The 16,910-nt window shown below is 40.6% G+C and overlaps 1 pseudogene; it reads right to left on the reverse strand.

Annotated features, from left to right (window-relative positions):
- Positions 1-15,303: 15,303 nt before the first annotated feature.
- LOC130882934 (60S ribosomal protein L6-like) lies at positions 15,304-16,164 on the reverse strand (annotated as a pseudogene).
- Positions 16,165-16,910: the final 746 nt, after the last annotated feature.

Raw genomic sequence — 16,910 nt, forward strand, 5'->3', positions numbered from 1 at the left:
AGTGGACTAAACCTCTGAAATTTAAGTGAGCCTCCACAATTAAACGTTTTCCTTTATAAGAGTTTCCATCTTCATGATGTGTCTTCACAGCAATAGAAGCCCTAAGACAACTAGTTTGTACTGTAAACTCCCAGAAGCATTGGCTATCTTTGTTCATCCCTTATAAGTCCCTAATAGAGCTTCATATTGTCAGTTCCCATTCATCAGTAGATGAATAAAGCATGGTAGGAAACATTTCAGGATATTTTATGTATATAAAGCCTGAATAACAGTATAATAATGGTCAAATCCCAATATTATTCCTATTAAAACCTTTCACATCCTCTTGCCTACCTTTAAAACACCAACACTGTGAATCACCAAGGTATTTTCTGTGTTTTTTTCCCACATACCATGATAGCCATGATGCCCCAAACCATACCTTCCAGGTGAGCACCTGTCACAACAGTGTCCCATAATGTGTGTTTACACTGATACTGGCCTCCAAGTGGGCTGCAACTGCATCCAGTTGCACACTGAGGGTGACACTGGCAGGCTTCAGGGGACAGAGGAAGGGAGATTTTGGTGAGGGTGGGCAGAGAAGTAACTTGTTCCTTAGTGCTTAGTTCCTGTCTACTTCATTTAGTATCTTTCTAAACCCTCTCACCTGTTAGATGGCGATAAGTCAGGATTTACACATGGGAACATGGAGCTGTAGTACAGGTAGTATGCCTGTGTGGTACTTAGAAAAGTGTTTTGCATGTGGTAAGTGCTAAATGAACTTTACTGAACAAGCTAATGAAACGTTTAACACAAGCTGCCTTAAATGACTGATTACTTGTACTCTGTGAGTCATTATACCTTAAATTGTTGATGTGTGGGGGCAGAGATATACATTAATGAAGTATCCCACATAGGTTTACATGCTGAAGTCTTGGTTCCCATTGCAGAACTATTAAGAGATAGGGATTTTGAGAAGTGAACATAGGGTCATGAGGCTCTGCCTTCATCAGTGGATTAATCCATTGGTGGATATATAATTTGATGACAGCTTTGGGAGGTGCTACAAATTAGGAGGAGGGGTTTGGCTGAAGGAAATAAATACTAGGGGTGTGACTTGGAAGAGTAAAACTTTTCCCTGGCCTCTTCCTTGTCTCTCTCTAATTTCTGATGACCATAAAGCAAGTAGCTCTGCTCCATGTTGCCCTCGTGCATTTTGTCTGTTTCATCCCAGGCTCAGAAAAAATGGAGCCACCTAACTATGAACTGAAACCATAAACAACTTATTGCTTTTCAAGTTATTTTTTTTAGGAATTCATTACAGTGATAAAAACTAACATGTACAGCAAGAAGGTTTTTATGGCCTCTATTCCATGCATTTCATGAGACTGTGAGTAGGCCCTCAAAATAGCTGTCAGTGGATAGCATGAGTTCTCAATTTCAAGCTGATTTCACTTTTTAGGAGACATTTGACAAAGTTAGGAAACATTTTTTTTTTTTTGGATGTCACAAATTGAGGAGTGGGATGCTGACCCTGGGGGTAATAGATGAGGTAAAAATCCAATTATACAAAGGCATACTCCCATACCTCCACACAAAGAATTATCCAGTTCCAAATCTCAGTAGAGTTATAGCTAAGTAAATATCAGATTATGTAATTTTTTTTTACCTTTACACCATTATCTAGTATGAGAGGAATACCTTGGTTAGAGTTCATTCTAGTTCTAATATTCTAGGATTCCAAATGCATGTTTGGACCATTGCCTCAACAGACTCACTCCATTACCTGCAGTGAAGTTCCTCACTGTGCACTTACCATTCTGACGGGTCTGATTCTACCATGCCAGGAGACCACCACGAGCATCATCTAATCATTGACTGATGGGTATGTTGTTGTTTGGAGTAGATGCTAAAATTGATCTATTAGCCTACATTCCAAAAAGCATCTGCAGGCTCACAGTGCCTCAGAAGAGTCATAGAAAGACACTCACCCATGTCCCCATTGTGCAGCTGTGCGGATATCCTGACCAAGGGCTTTTCACACACTGATGGGAGCACTTGAGGTCCCAGCCTGAGGCAATTTCAACACAGTTTTTAGTTCATACTCAGCTACATCCTACTCGCTGCAGAAATCCTCAGTGAATTGGTGTGGGGAATGAGGCCAAATTTTTGAGATGATGAGAAAAGAAGACACATGTTCCAACTCTGCTGTCTAAGAGTCTCAATGCATAAGCAAATATCAGAATATAAACTCAAAAAGACACTCAGGCCAGTCTTTCAAATTTTCTGGGACTTTTATAATTTTATGATCTTCAGTGACTCTGGTCCTGTGATAGGACAGTAAACATTCTTAATTGCTGAGACATTTTTCCAACCTGAATTCAATCTTTTAGATTACTTTTTCTTCCTTTTTGTAACTCATGGGCTTGTTTATAGATGCGTCCTAGTCTACCACAATGCAGCAGAATACTCTACCAACTATGAAACAATCCTCTGTCCGCAAGCCTGAACCAGTTTGTTCAAGTTTGTAAAATACAGATCGGCTAGGTAAAATTAAATGTCAGAGAAAATGAATATTTTTTCATATAATTACATCTATTGTAACATTTAAGACATACACTGAATTTTGTTTGTTGTTTTTGAAGCTAAAATTTAACTGGGTGTAGTTTTCTGCCTCCCCCTTTCCTTCTTTTTTCTTAAAAGATCTTGCCACCCTGCTATAGTTAAATGGTTCCCAAATGATGCCCCTTGAAGTAATGATGGCAAGAACTCTTTGAAATGACATTCACGATATGTATGCCTAAGTTCTCTGAAAGTAGAAATACAACTGGAGCTCAAGGATTGTAAATTTCAAGTGTTCAATGGTTGAAATTTTAATGCATAATTTATCAATGTAAGTATATAGCTCATTAACTCAGGGTTAACAAGCTGCCTGAAAATGGAAGGATAGTAATTATTTTTGGCTTGTAAGGTTGTAAGTTCTCTGTAAAAACCCTCAACTCTGCCTTTTCTTTTTTTTCTTTTTTAAAAAATTTATTTATTTATTAAAGATTTATGCCTCCTCCCCGCCACCGCCTCCCATTTCCCTCCCCCTCCCCCAATCAAGTCCCCCTCCCTCGTCAGCCCTAAGAGCAATCAGGGTTCCCTGCCCTGTGGGAAGTCCAAGGACCACCCACCTCCATCCAGGTCTAGTAAGGCGAGCATCCAAACTGCCTAGGCTCCCACAAAGCCAGTACGTGCAGTAGGATAAAAAACCCATTGCCATTGTTCTTGAGTTCTCAGTAATCCTCATTGTCTGCTATATTCAGGGAGTCCGGTTTTATCCCATGCTTTTTCAGACCTAGGCCAGCTGGCCTTGGTGAGTTCCCGATAGAACATCCCCATTGTCTCAGTGTGTGGGTGCACCCCTTGCAGTCCTGAGTTCCTTGCTTGTGCTCTCTCTCCTTCTGCTCCTGATTTGGACCTTGAGATTTCTCAACTCTGCCTTTTAGTCAAGAAGCAAATATGGGTAATGTATATACAACTGGGACCAAGTATGTTCTGTCAGAACTCTCTAGGGCCAGCATGATAATTATATCATGAAATTAGAATATTTCCACAAATATTACAAAATGCAATTTCAACCAAGCTATTTGAAATTTGTCCACAAATAAAGCACTCTAGGCAGTTACTATATATGCTATAATATGCAATTTACCTTAGTTATTTGGTGGTTGGAGTAATTAAACAGATACATTTCTACTAGTCAATAAATAACCTACTGGAGTCTAAAAGTAGCATTGTAATAGCATTCTGTCAGAATACGTTATAACCAAGATTTGAAAATGAGCATGGGAGGGGCTGGAGAGATGGCTCAGTGGTTAAGAGCATTGCCTGCCCTTCCAAAGGTCCTGAGTTCAATTCCCAGCAACCACATGATGGCTCACAACCATCTGTAATGAGGTCTGGTGCCCTCTTCTGGACTGCAGACATACAGACATAATAAATAAATAAATAAATAAATAAATAAATAAATAAATATTTAAAAAAAAAGAAAATGAGCATGGGACTCTCTGCTCAAAGTCTGAGAATGGAATATGACACAGCTGGTTTTAAATTGACTGGTTTAGGAAGCAGCATGATTCTATTTTTAAAAAAATGATACAAAGGTTCAGTGATAAAAGTACAATTTTATTATCTAAGTGGCCACAGTACCTGGCAGCACTCTACCTGGGCTGTGAAGGGTTTCACTGTGGAGTTCAATCAAGACTGAGGTCTACACCAGCACCAGGGTATTGGGGAGCATTTGGACAGTACATTCATGCATCCTCTGGAGCTCTACCATGATTATGTTGAAGTGTAGTCTTTGAAATTTTGGTCATGGTTTACATGACTTCCCAGGAGACAACGTAAGACTGATACATTCTATCCTAGCTATCGTGCTTATACTAACAGGGTCTCCTTTCCATTTTACTGTCATCTCTGATGATGCAAAATGAGTGGCCTTAACATCAGTAACTTTTCCCACCTACCTTCTAAGCTACTGAAAGTCAACTGACTTTCAGGTTTGTAGAGTTTATCACGTTTCCATGCCATCAGAGGAGCAGAAAAGGAAGTTAGGTTATCACTGGGCTGCAATCCTGGCTCCACTGTATGCTGGAGAGGCTTCTCAATTCTCTCTTCATCTGGTAAAGACACAGACAACATCACTGAGCTTTTAGGAGCATTGCAATGTAATATTGAATAACAAGGTAGTGTGGCACATAGTGCACAATAAATGGGACATCTCCTTTGATATTTCTATTTCCCCATTTACTTATCCTTGTTGCAAAGTTGATATATGGTCTAGATTCTCAGAGCCTTTTCATGTTTGAGATGGGGTCCCATGCATACCATACCTGGAAGTAGCTGTAAGACAAATGTTGGAGATGCTCCTTGTGGCTTCTTATGTGTACAGTGCTTGTTTCATCTAGGGGAAACATGAATATCCCAGTTAGCTGTGGACTAAACAGGAAGGAATCAAAGAATGTTGGATGAAGGATACAGAAAATTTTTTCAATCTTCATATATATTATATATCCTCATACACCTCACTTATAATGGATAGAGCACAGAGTTGAATTTGCAAGTTTTAGTTCACTTGGAATGGTGTTAGAATTGAAAAATTTCAGAATGGCTTTCTCCCATATGTGTAGATTGTAATTTAGGCAGGAAGAACATTTTCCCCCTGTCTATAACTATAGCTTATAGGACTGGGAAAACCCCTAACATTCTTGACAGGTCAAATTATCAACCCATCTCTAAAAAATTTGATCAGTTCATCATGGCTCTGGACTGCAGAGCAAAGGATAGCAAATTGGAATCCTTCAGAAGATGTTACACATATGGGGGAGGGGGAAGAGGACAATGTATAGAAAAATTAGCTACATAAGTAAACTTTACAGTTTGGAAAAGATTTTTGTTGCTGTTGCCATTGTTAGTTTTGTATTTTGTTTTGAGATGCCAGGGAGATATTCTATGAACAAATAAATACATTTGTTTTTTCAAGTGAATTTTATGCTCAACAGGGCAAAGTTCATTTAAAGTCCTTGGTTTTGATTTATCAACAACAGAGAACTATGTCCTATCAAGAGTCTCTAATTGGTTCACCAGCTCTCATCACATGATGCAATGACTCATTATCATCTTCATTTATAACCTGGCAATATTTAAGCATGCATGGGCAGCCTATTTATGGTGGTTCTCCAGTTGTTCCTCTCCTGGGCAGTCCTAGAATCTTGTGTTATTTTCATACTCAAGGTTCCACAGTCTTCCTTTATGCTGTCTATCTGGTGATTTTTGGACTTTCCTCTTTGCCTTTTTCCATACACTTCTCCAAGCAGTGTTATCTTTGGGTATCTACTGCCATCCATTCTCATAACATGGTTGAAGTATCTCAAGCACCATTGCCATATCCTGTAGTTTACTTCCTTCTGTAGATGGAGATGTTTCTTAATGTCATCATTGTGCAGTCTATCTCTTTGTGTGATGCCTAGAATCCTTCTGAGACTTGCCCTCTCAAACATATTTAGCTGCTGTTCTGAGGAGCGCTTCATTGTCCAGTTGTAAGGAAGGCAGCGCATGACAAGTGTCTCATCTACTTGTAATTTTTTTGTTGTCATTTTGTCTCTTGCTGACCAAACCTTTGCTAGTGCTTGGAATGCAACCCTCACTATCCCCATCTGCCTCTTGACATCTGGAATAGTTTCCTCCTTTGAATTGAGATTCCTCCCAGATAGACAAAGTTGACTGTTTGCTTGAGGTTCTGATTCTTTATTATAACATGAGAAATATATCAGTAGCCACTTGAACACCAGAGATGATGAGAAAATATTAAATATTGATAGTCACAAGATAGAGGAAGCTATCAAGAGAGCAAAACGCAGAAAGGCCCAGGAGTGGACGACATCACGATGGAGGAGCTGGAGGTGGCTACAACAGGCTCAGGGGCTGAGGCACTTCTCAGACTCTTCAGAGATATGGGAACACGAAGTGATTCCCACAGAATGGAAGCACTCAGCCATAATTCCCATACACAAGAAGAAGGACAAACTGGACTACTCAAACTACAGGGTCATTGGTTTGTTGTGTCATAGCTACACGATCTTCTGCATTAATCCTGCAAAGGATCGAGGGCAGAACAGAGGAAATCCTAGTATAGGCCCAGTGAGAATTTAGAGGTAACAGAAGCACAATAGATCAGATCTTCACTTTGAGGCAACTGGCAGAAAAATACAAAGAATTTGGAAAAGACTTATTTGTGTGTTACATAGACTTCAGGAAGGCATTTGACAGCATTTGGAGAAAAGGACTTTGGGAAACAATGAGGTTCTATAGGTACCCAGAGAAAATCATAAGGATACCAGATAATGCCTATAAATATACCTTGGATGTGCAATGACTACCTCCAGAATATGGTCTTCTGAGGAGTCCTGAGCTCCCTTACACCACTCCCACAGGAAACATAGTTGAAGGGAGAAGGTTGGATGTAGGCTTAACCAGAACATCTTTGGAAGCTTCTTTTCCTAATTGGCATTTATTCTTTCTCAATTCTCCTTCAGGAGGTGAGGAGTAGGCAGTTTGGTAGGAAGGGTGAGAGGGATCATCGGCTTAGAGTCTCTTGCTGCAGGGAAAGATTTGAATGCAAACAAAAGCCTCTATTGACACGCTTCTGGTTGAAAATCTCTACTCACATGTTGGTAATTACTTGGTTTTGGAGAAAAAGCCCCATGAGGGAAAAATTTGTTATTTTTGCTGCTTATTATTCTTACAAAAACATTCAGTTGCTACTTCCTTAAGCCTTACCCCTCAAACACATCACTCCAGCTTCTAGCTACTCTTCCTGGGTAAAGAGCTTGTGTACACACTCTTGGTGCAGCTCCAGTATCTTTAGGAAACCCTTTGGTTAATAATGCTTCCCAGATGTGCTACTTTTTGAAAATCATTTTATAACAATCCTCTTCTAGCAAAGCAGATATGGATACAGTTCAGGAATGTTTCTCTCTGCTTTCTCAAGAGGTAGGAGTTTATGGGTGCCTGGGGTTTATAGCGAACAGCTATGGTAAAGTCCATGGGAAAAGAAAAATTGTTGACAACAAATCTCAGGCAAGCTCCAGGGAGAACCATGGCAAATCCTGGTTAAGTCCATGTAACAGGTCTCCCAGGAACTGGGTCTCACAAAATAGTGACAACAGCAGACACCTGGCCAAACACACACACACACGCACACACACACACACACACACACACACACACACACACGCACACACACGCACACATGCATGCGCACATGCACAAAAAATAAAACCAAAAAAACACAGGGAAGAATGTAAATTGCTTTTCTTACAGCCATGGCCTAAAAAAGTACAGAAGAAGAGAAGGATTTCCTGGTATGTATATGCTCTATCTGAGTTGCCTGGATACAGTCCAGAGCCCAGCTGAGATTAATGTTCTCAAACCTTTGCCTTGAAACCCATGTTACATCCAAAAATAAACTTGAAAGCAGGCAGTGTCCAGTGACCTATGCACTGATGAACTGAGCATATTCCATATAGACAATCTTATTTTTTTACAATTGTGGAATTCTGTCCAAAATACTAAGGGAAAATAATACTTCTGTGTGTATGTTAGGGATTCTGTCTGATTGAGAAAGAATAAAAATGCACTTATTTCCCAATTTCTATTCTGTCCAAGCAGGAGAAACACTCCTCTTTTAACTGCCTGAGGGCATATAAGCACAAAACTCCTAACATGCTTGCTAGATTACAATCCCTGTCAGTCTTTATACTTGATGTGAGATAATACTTATTAATTATCTTTGTCCACACTCAGAACCTCTGCTCAAATCTGCCTCTTGTTACCCTGCTTGTGTTTCTACAATAACTCTTGGCTATTCTCCCCTTTCTGTCCTTGGCCCAGTCCATATTCCACACTGCTGCCAACAAAGCCTTCCAAACTAGTTCTCACTGCCAACAGAATAATACTTAAAATATTTAGACCAGAGTTCAAGTTGCTCTATGATCTACTCCAAACTGCTCTCCAGCTGGTGACTGCTTGCTTGGTAACAATTAAGCATTGGCCTCTGAATGAGGCATACAAAGAACAGGCCAGGGACTCACAAAAAACAGGCCAGAGCCTCTGCCCCAGAGCAGAGCAGAGCCCTGCACTGGAGACAGAAACATAAATAAGAAATTGTCCTATTATCAGGTTCTGAAAGGTCAGAAGTATATTTAAAGTCAGTCCTGCACAGTGATTTTCAAACATTTAAAGAACATTTAGAAGTACTCAGTATAGGAGAACCCTTCCCCCAGTCATTTCTGTTTGATGATGCACCCACGTCCCAGTTACAGCTAAGAGCTTGTAGTGGTTCCTCCTCTAGAAAACTACACTTTTACCTATCTCTAGTCCCACATCAACCCCTGAGAGGCCCATAGCCAATGGCTGACAGATATGGAGGGTTATTAGAAAGGGCTGGCCTGATGCCTCAGGGAGCAGGACCTCTGTGTGTTATTTTTTGGGACTGAAGGACTGTGAGACTGGGCAGGACAGAAACTTCAGTCAACAAGGTTGTTTTTTAAATTGTTTTCTTCTGCTTCATCTGCCTTGGGATGTTCATGTCTTGCTATTGTAGAACCATTAGTTTCTGGAGGTAGCGTCTTACTCTTCTTACACTGTTGTCTACCCATCTCTTCCTCCAATGAGGCCTGTGACTTAGGTGGTCACACTTCTTCCAGATGCAGTTGGGCTCTGTGGCTCTGGTGATCACTCCTCCAGGTGCAGGGAGGGCCTCTGGTGGTCACTCCTCCAGGTTCAGGTTCTTATCCTCTTGAATATTTTCTTCATCTGCATGATAACACTTATTGTGTCTATTAAATGTGATAATATATAGGAAGCATAGAGCTTTGAATAAAAGGAAGTTTTACTAGTATTACATCAGTCGCAGCAAACACACCACAACAATGTGCTGAATGAATGAACAAATAATTGAGTGGTATTTAATTTATTTTTCTATTACAATTAAAATCTTGCCCTCAGTATAGGAAGAAAATGATTATACTGTTGCACTTTACATACTTGATGTCAATCTCACCCCGAGTTTTCTATGAGTGATAACATTCCCTAACCATCATGATAACATTCTTTTGGCCTTCAACTCTGAACTCCTGCTTGAGATTCATAATAGTCATGATATTAACATGTCATCATTTTCAGCACCTATCACATGGCACATACTAAAGTATTGTTAAGTAGATAACTTGTGCATGTATTTTAAATAATGTCTGATTTGTGTTTTCTTATCTAAAAGGAGGAAGATATTTTCTTTTCCTTTTTCTTTTTTTTTTGGATTTTCAAGTCAGGGTTTCTCTGTAGTTTTTGGTGCCTGTCCTGGAACTAGCTCTAGTAGACCAGGCTGGCCTTGAACTCACAGAGATCTGCCTGCCTCTGCCTCCCTAGTGCTTGGATTAAAGACATGTGCCACTACCACCCGGTTGGAATATATTTTCTTTATAGTATTGCCTAAACATAAAAAAATCCATTTCTAAAAAGCTATAAGTCACTATCATAAATAGGCAATATTAAAGACTCTGAAAAATGCAGATGTAGATTTTTGTATGTAGTGGATCCTGCACACCTAGTCTTATGCCAGGGACAGTGCAAGTCTTCTACTCATGCCTCAATTCCAGTGATCAAAATAGCAAATATGAAGCCTCTAGAGAAACCCTGTCATCTTTTCCCATTGACTGAATAAATAAAGGACACAGTCCATGAGACTGTGGGACAATGGGACCTGCTTTCTTTATCTAAATACCACCTTACAAACTGACTTTCAAATGTTTGTTCTCCTTGAAGACTTTCACCCTGAATCACCTTTTTCTTTCCTTGGTTTGGAGTCATGCTCTTGAGAATCTTATATATTTTATTCATCTATTATTAGAAATCCATAAGCTCTACTATGTGTCTGGCCCCATGCTAGGGGCTAATGTAAGCTTGGTAAATGTGATAGACAAAGCCTTGTACTTTGTACCATCTTGGTAGAGAGAGATTCAGATATCCAATGAACTCATTGTATATGACTGAAACAACAAAAGTAGTAAGTTTTGCCTCAATTTGTTCTTATTTACATCTATTTGCCAAATGCTGTGTTACAATTGGGTACAAAGAAAAAAACACAGGCACAGACCTCAAAAGTATATAACCTGTGGTTGCATGATAATACAAGCATGGCTCTGACCTGAGTCTGGGCAAAGACATCCTGCCCTAGATGCCTCAGCCATGAGCTCCAGGCTCTATGTGTTTACTGATATGCCATCAAATAATGGCTATGGGTAGAAAACAGGAAATATGAACCAGAAGTACAAGTCCTTACAGGGGCATAACTTCCTTTGCTTCATAAAAATAGAAATTCAGAGAGGCAGGTTCTATGCAGGTATGGCCAGAGATATGATGGTGGTATTCACACTGCTCATTTTTAGGCAAGCATCTAAAGGAGAGAACCTAATGTGAGGGCATATGGAGGGACTGAGGATAGAGTGGAGGTATGAGGGGTGTTGGACTGGATACTCCAGAGTTTGTACTGATTCACCAGTAGTCCTGTGAGAACACTGGTAGGCCACAGGCCTAACATGACTTATTCTGAAAAGTGAATTCACATCTAGAAAATCAACCCTCTTCTTCCCTTCAATACTCTCTAGTTATACTCTAAAAACCAGGGAAAGGAGATACTAGGCTATCTCATGACTACAATGCACAGATTTTCAGGTATCTATCAGACCATACTGGTGGGTATGCAAGTGGTACTGTTTATCTCATTCTTGGAAACATCTGAGACAAAAGAAATTAATTAGGCTGTTGTGACTATCTCAAGGTCACTGTTTTTCAATATCCTTTCCTATCATGGAATAAAATCTGACAATGACTAGATTAGAGCAGAATGTGCTAATAACATGTTAAAATAAACACCTTCAGCATCAGTCACAGGAAGAACATCCATGGAGGTGATGTGTTGACAGAAGTTTTCTGTCCTGCCCAGTCCCACAGCCGTTCAGTCCCAAATAAATATATAGAGGTCTACATTAATTATAAACTGGTTGGCCTATTATCTCAGTCTTCTTATTAACTCTTACATCTTAAATTAGCCCATAATTCTTGTCTATGTTAACCATGTAGCTTGGTACCTTTTATCAATGAGGTGTTTTCATCTTGCTTCCTCTGTGTCTGGGTGACAACTGCAGACTGAGTCTTTCCTCTTCTCAGAATTCTCCTTTTCTTGTTGCCCCACCTATACTTCCTGCTTGGTCACCCCACCTATACTTTCTGCCTGGCTACTGGACAATCAGTGTTTTATTAAAGCAATGCAACTGACAAATCTTTACAGGGTACCAAATCATTATCCCACAGCAGTGATGTCACAGGTCCTAGAATTCTACCTAGATAGAGAAGTTCAGCTGAATCTGGTTGTGAAGATTTGTACTGCTCCAAGGTACAGTATTGAAATCACAACAACAACATCACCACATATCAAATAGTCCACCACCCTGGCAGGCCTCACAGTAGCCTTTCTTGCCCTCATACTTGGAAAAGGTGTCCACTGACACTTCTCTTCCATTTCATCATTTGAGCAGTGAGAATGGAGGGAATGAAATGAATTTGATTATTTCCTCTCACAGAACCAGACTTTGCTCAAGCTAGGACCTTTAGTATCTCTATCAGAAATTCTTATACCAGTTTACCTGTGTATAAAACCTATATATTTGGGTAGCAGATCAGTTGAGCTAATTTTAAGGTATTCTGTGGGATGATTTGTGGTATTCTATGGGTGCCCCAGTTCAGCAAGAATAATTGTGTATCAGCTAACAGTTCTGGCATAATGTGGATTGTGTGAAAATCAACTCTGTGTTCCAGGACTTTGTCATTGCAACACTTTTATAAAGAAAGTTTTATAAAGAAAAACTTTTATAGTATAAAATGCTTATAAAAGTACTTCTCAAATCTTAACATAACATGTTCAGATAAAATGTAGATTTAAGACCTGAGACTCTTGTTTGGAATGCTCTCAAAAGTCTGTATTTTATTAACTCAGTAAATTTTATGCCTAGTTTTACTCAAATATTAATTTAAATATTAAACACTGATAATATTCAGATATTTGTCCTCAAACCAAATGTTAGCTTACAAAAAAAAAGTGGAGTGAATTGCTTCACTCTAGATGTGGCTAAGGAAAGTGTTTATGGGCCAGATTTAATTTGTTTTGCTCATCCAGTGTGGTTCAAGTATTGTCACTTAGATGTGGGTGAGGGTTATTTCATGGAGCTTAGGGTCAACTGTGATGGACAGTTTCCCCATAGTGGTCTCTGTTCAATAGTTGTCCTTTTGCCAACATCACTGAGTCTGTGTCCCATATAAGCCAACTAGTCTACCAGCACAGTAATACATCATCCCGAGGTTGAGGCTTTCCCACAGAAATCTGATTTAGGGTCTTCAGTGATGATGTCACATGGGGAATGTTTGTTTTTTTTTTTAACTTTCTTCACATACATTACTCCTTCTATGTAAAAATTCTAGGATATCTGATTCTAGGATGCCTGATTGAGTCTATCCTTCACATTTATGCTGTTATCTCCTCTACCTACATGTTTCTAGTAAAATAATTAAATTTTAGACCCCAACTATTTCCTCAGAGGCATATGTTTCTTATTTATTAGCTATATTTCTTAGACAAATTAAGGTTATTGTTCTTTTATTAGGTTAACTCTCTGTTTTGTTTTTTTTTTGTTTGTTTTTTTTTTGTCTAAAATATCATGGTGGGTTGCCAAGAGTTGAGAACAAAGAACAAAGAAAAGAGTTGAATGAGTTTAAACTTCCCAATTGCATGATGAATTTCTTTTTTTAAAACATATTTTTATGTATTTGTTGAGTATTTCACATCAAGCACCCCAGTCCCACTCATTTCCTAGTCCCTCTATATCCACTCCTCATCCCGTAGCATCCCCCACCAGAAGAAAATTTTAAAAAAATTGATGAAAAACAAACCAAACAAACAAAACCCTCTTCACTTCTCTGTCTTTCCCACCTCTCCGTTAACTCTTCATTCATCTTAGTGACATTGGGAGCTGCAGTGTGTCTCGCAGTATACCCTTTTGTTCACTCAGCTTTACTTGTAAATGTTCACTGTGTAATATATTATTATTCAGGTTTAAGGCCTTTGGTTTCTGGCACACCATCAATACTGGACCCTTGCTGAATCTACCCTCTGATATTTTGCTGTTGTCCCAAGTCATGGAGATCCTGCATCTATGGTTCTGCAGGGTCAGTCTCTTCACATGCTCCAGAAGGTCATATATAGGGTGATTTTGAGGTGTGCCAACTCAAAGCCTTGAATATGGGTTTGGAAGGTAGCTGATTTGGTCAGTCTAGGTCACTGGGACTTACACCCTCAGGTGAGGGGCAGAGTCAGGGTGGGGACAACTTTCCCAAGTGTGTGGCTAGCTCTCTGCTGCAGTGGCCTGTAAGGGGGAGGGGGCATGGCCACCTCTCCCAGGGTCAGAGAAGGGCAGTGTCAACTAAGCATGGTCCTTGAATTTCAACACACCTGGTTCCTATGGCCCTCTGTGGTAACATGGGCCATGGAGATCAACACAGACCCTAGTTGTAATAGGAACAGAGACCCAGACATGGCCCTTGGCATCATCACTGGCGCAGACATCACTATGAACCCTGTGGCAGTGTTAGCTACCCAGATAAGTGTGTCCTCAGCAGCAGCATTTCACTCAGACACCAGTATTGTCTTGGGTGACTGATCAGATCCCAGGTATCCATGTGGCCTTCAGTGGTAATGGAAGCCATGGTTATCAAATCAGACCCTGGCTGGTGTAGGGCCACAGACCCAGACATGGCCCCTGGCAGCAGCTTAGGCCCAGATGTAATCATGGCCCTGAGTGGCAATGCAAGTCACTCAAATTTGCATGACCCCAATGGCAGCATGTTCCTTGGATACTAATATGACCACAGGTTGCAGCCCAGACCTCAGGCATCCATGTGATCTTTGGTGGCAATATAGGCCACAGACATCAACACATACTCTGCCTGCAGTAGAATTGCAGACCCAGACATGGTCCTCAGCAGTAGCCTGAACCCTGATGTCACTATGGTCCCAGGTGGCAACACAGGCCACTCAGATTAGCATGGCCCCAGTGACAGCATTGTCCTTAAATACTGTCATATCTCCAGGCAGTGGCACAACCCTTGGTATAATGAGCATAGTAAAAAATGCCTTTTAGACATGTAAAAATATAATGTAATACACATAAAGAATGTAATGAGCATAGTAAAAATGCCTTTTAAGCATGTAAAAATAGCTTAGTCAGGATCCCTGCTATACCTAAGGCTGTACCTGATAACCAGAACTCAGTGACATCACTCATGATAACCAGACACAGTCCTAGAACTCCATGACACCCACTAGACAGTATACAAAAAGAAACCAAGATCAATGCTCTGCTCTGCACATCTGGATACCACCATGATCTGCCCTGCAACTGGAGAGCCTCTCTCAGGATCATGACCTTCCTATAAGAGACTTCTGTTAGAGACTGGATCTGACCTTAAACTGAGATATGTCATACAGGAGAGCAGTCTTGAGGAGGTAGACTTAGGACTGTAGTTAGGAATTTAAAGTATGAACCTAGTGTGATGACCCTCAGTATAATAAAATAAATTTTTTGTTATACTAACCACATAACCTTTTGATTGTTTTTTTTTTTTTTTTTTTTTTTACACATAAAGCTGTTTAATTAGGTCGTCGGCAGTTTAGAAAACCAGTTTGTGAGGATACATCCCGTTCGTCAGAGAGAACTGAGAGCGCAGGTAGCCCTGCAGCTGAGGAACAGCTTTGATCTTTGGCAGAATCTGCGAGTCCACCGCTTTCTGATCAGCCTTGCGCTGCTCTGTAATCTCGTATTTTTCCTTCTCTGTGTCAAAGATCTCGCCCTCCTGATGCCTGGGCTTACGCAGCTGCTTTTTCTTGAAGTAAGCATCAGTCAGGTGTTTGGGGATTTTAACTGTGCTGATATCAACTTTTGTAGAGGTGGCGATGACAAACTTCTGATGTGTCCTGTCACAAGCAGTAAACCACTGCCCAGCTGCTTCAGGAAAACCACTCTCTTGCTCCTGTGGCGCCCAGTAAGGATGATGAGGACAGTCCCAGGAGTGATGCTGGCACGCAGGCGTCTCACGTGCTGACTGAAGGGCTTTTTGCCATGGCTCAGCAGCTTCCGAGGCACATCTTCGGTAGGATAATACCTGGGCATTTTTCGAAGCTTAACCACCCGGGTACCACCATTCTTGTCACCACCAACTGGTTTTGTGACAGTGGCAAGGACCTTTTCCTTTTTCTTCTTCTTTTCAACCTTGGTTTTTGCAGCTGTGTATTTCCTTTTGTACATGGCCTTTCTGGAATACATAGCAGATCGGGAGTACCTGCCAATCCCTCTAACAAGGACTGGATTTCGGCTACAATGCGGCTTCCCCTTCTTGAGCTTTTTAGCCTTAGGGTTACCCTTTTTGGCTGCACCAGCGGCAGGGGCATCACCGCCACCCTTCTTGGCTGCAGGTTTCTTCTCTTTTGTATCAGGTTTCTCGGCTTTTTCACCCGCCATCTTGCAAGATGGGAAAGAGAACTAAGGTCCCAACCTTTTGATTGTTATTCTTGGATATCTACAGGGCCTTTGATGGTAACAGGAGCCATGAATGCCAACACAGACTCTGGTTGCAGTAGCGCCACAGACCCAGACATGACTGCAAGCTTCAGCTTTGACCCATACCATTGATTTGTACTGTTTGTGGGTATGTGAATTATAGCAACGAAGCCATTACATATAACAGACACATGCATGCACACATACACATGCACACTTGTAGGTATACATGCACACACACCTTGCGAGAACACACACACTCCCTAAAACAACACCAATGTTCAATATGTTCTTTAAGAGCACCATCTCAGTCAGTGGAACAGAAAGAAGCCTGATATGCTGAAGGGTGTGCAGAAACTGGCTTGACTGTATCATTGTACCTAATTTTCATGATCTTTACTTTTTAAAAAAACTTGCAAAAAATCCTCTATGACATAAAGACTTGGCCTGTTGCATACCAATGCTGTTACTCAGGCTTATTCACTGGACAAAAAGATGGAGCATGATGCTGTGACACAGAGGAACCCACTTGCCCAGTTCCCAAGGGTTCTCTGATGCCTTGAGGGACACAAAGGTTCACTGTCTGAAAGCCAAGGATCTGTGCATTTGGTCCCATAAAAATACTGAAGCTCTGTTTCCTTTCCATTCTTCCCTTGGTTTCACTTTTTTCTTAACAGAAGATTTCTGAACCAGGATTAAGAGGGATTTGAGAAGAAAAGG

This window comes from Chionomys nivalis, chromosome 10, assembly GCF_950005125.1.
Source record: "Chionomys nivalis chromosome 10, mChiNiv1.1, whole genome shotgun sequence".
Classification (NCBI taxonomy): domain Eukaryota; kingdom Metazoa; phylum Chordata; class Mammalia; order Rodentia; family Cricetidae; genus Chionomys; species Chionomys nivalis.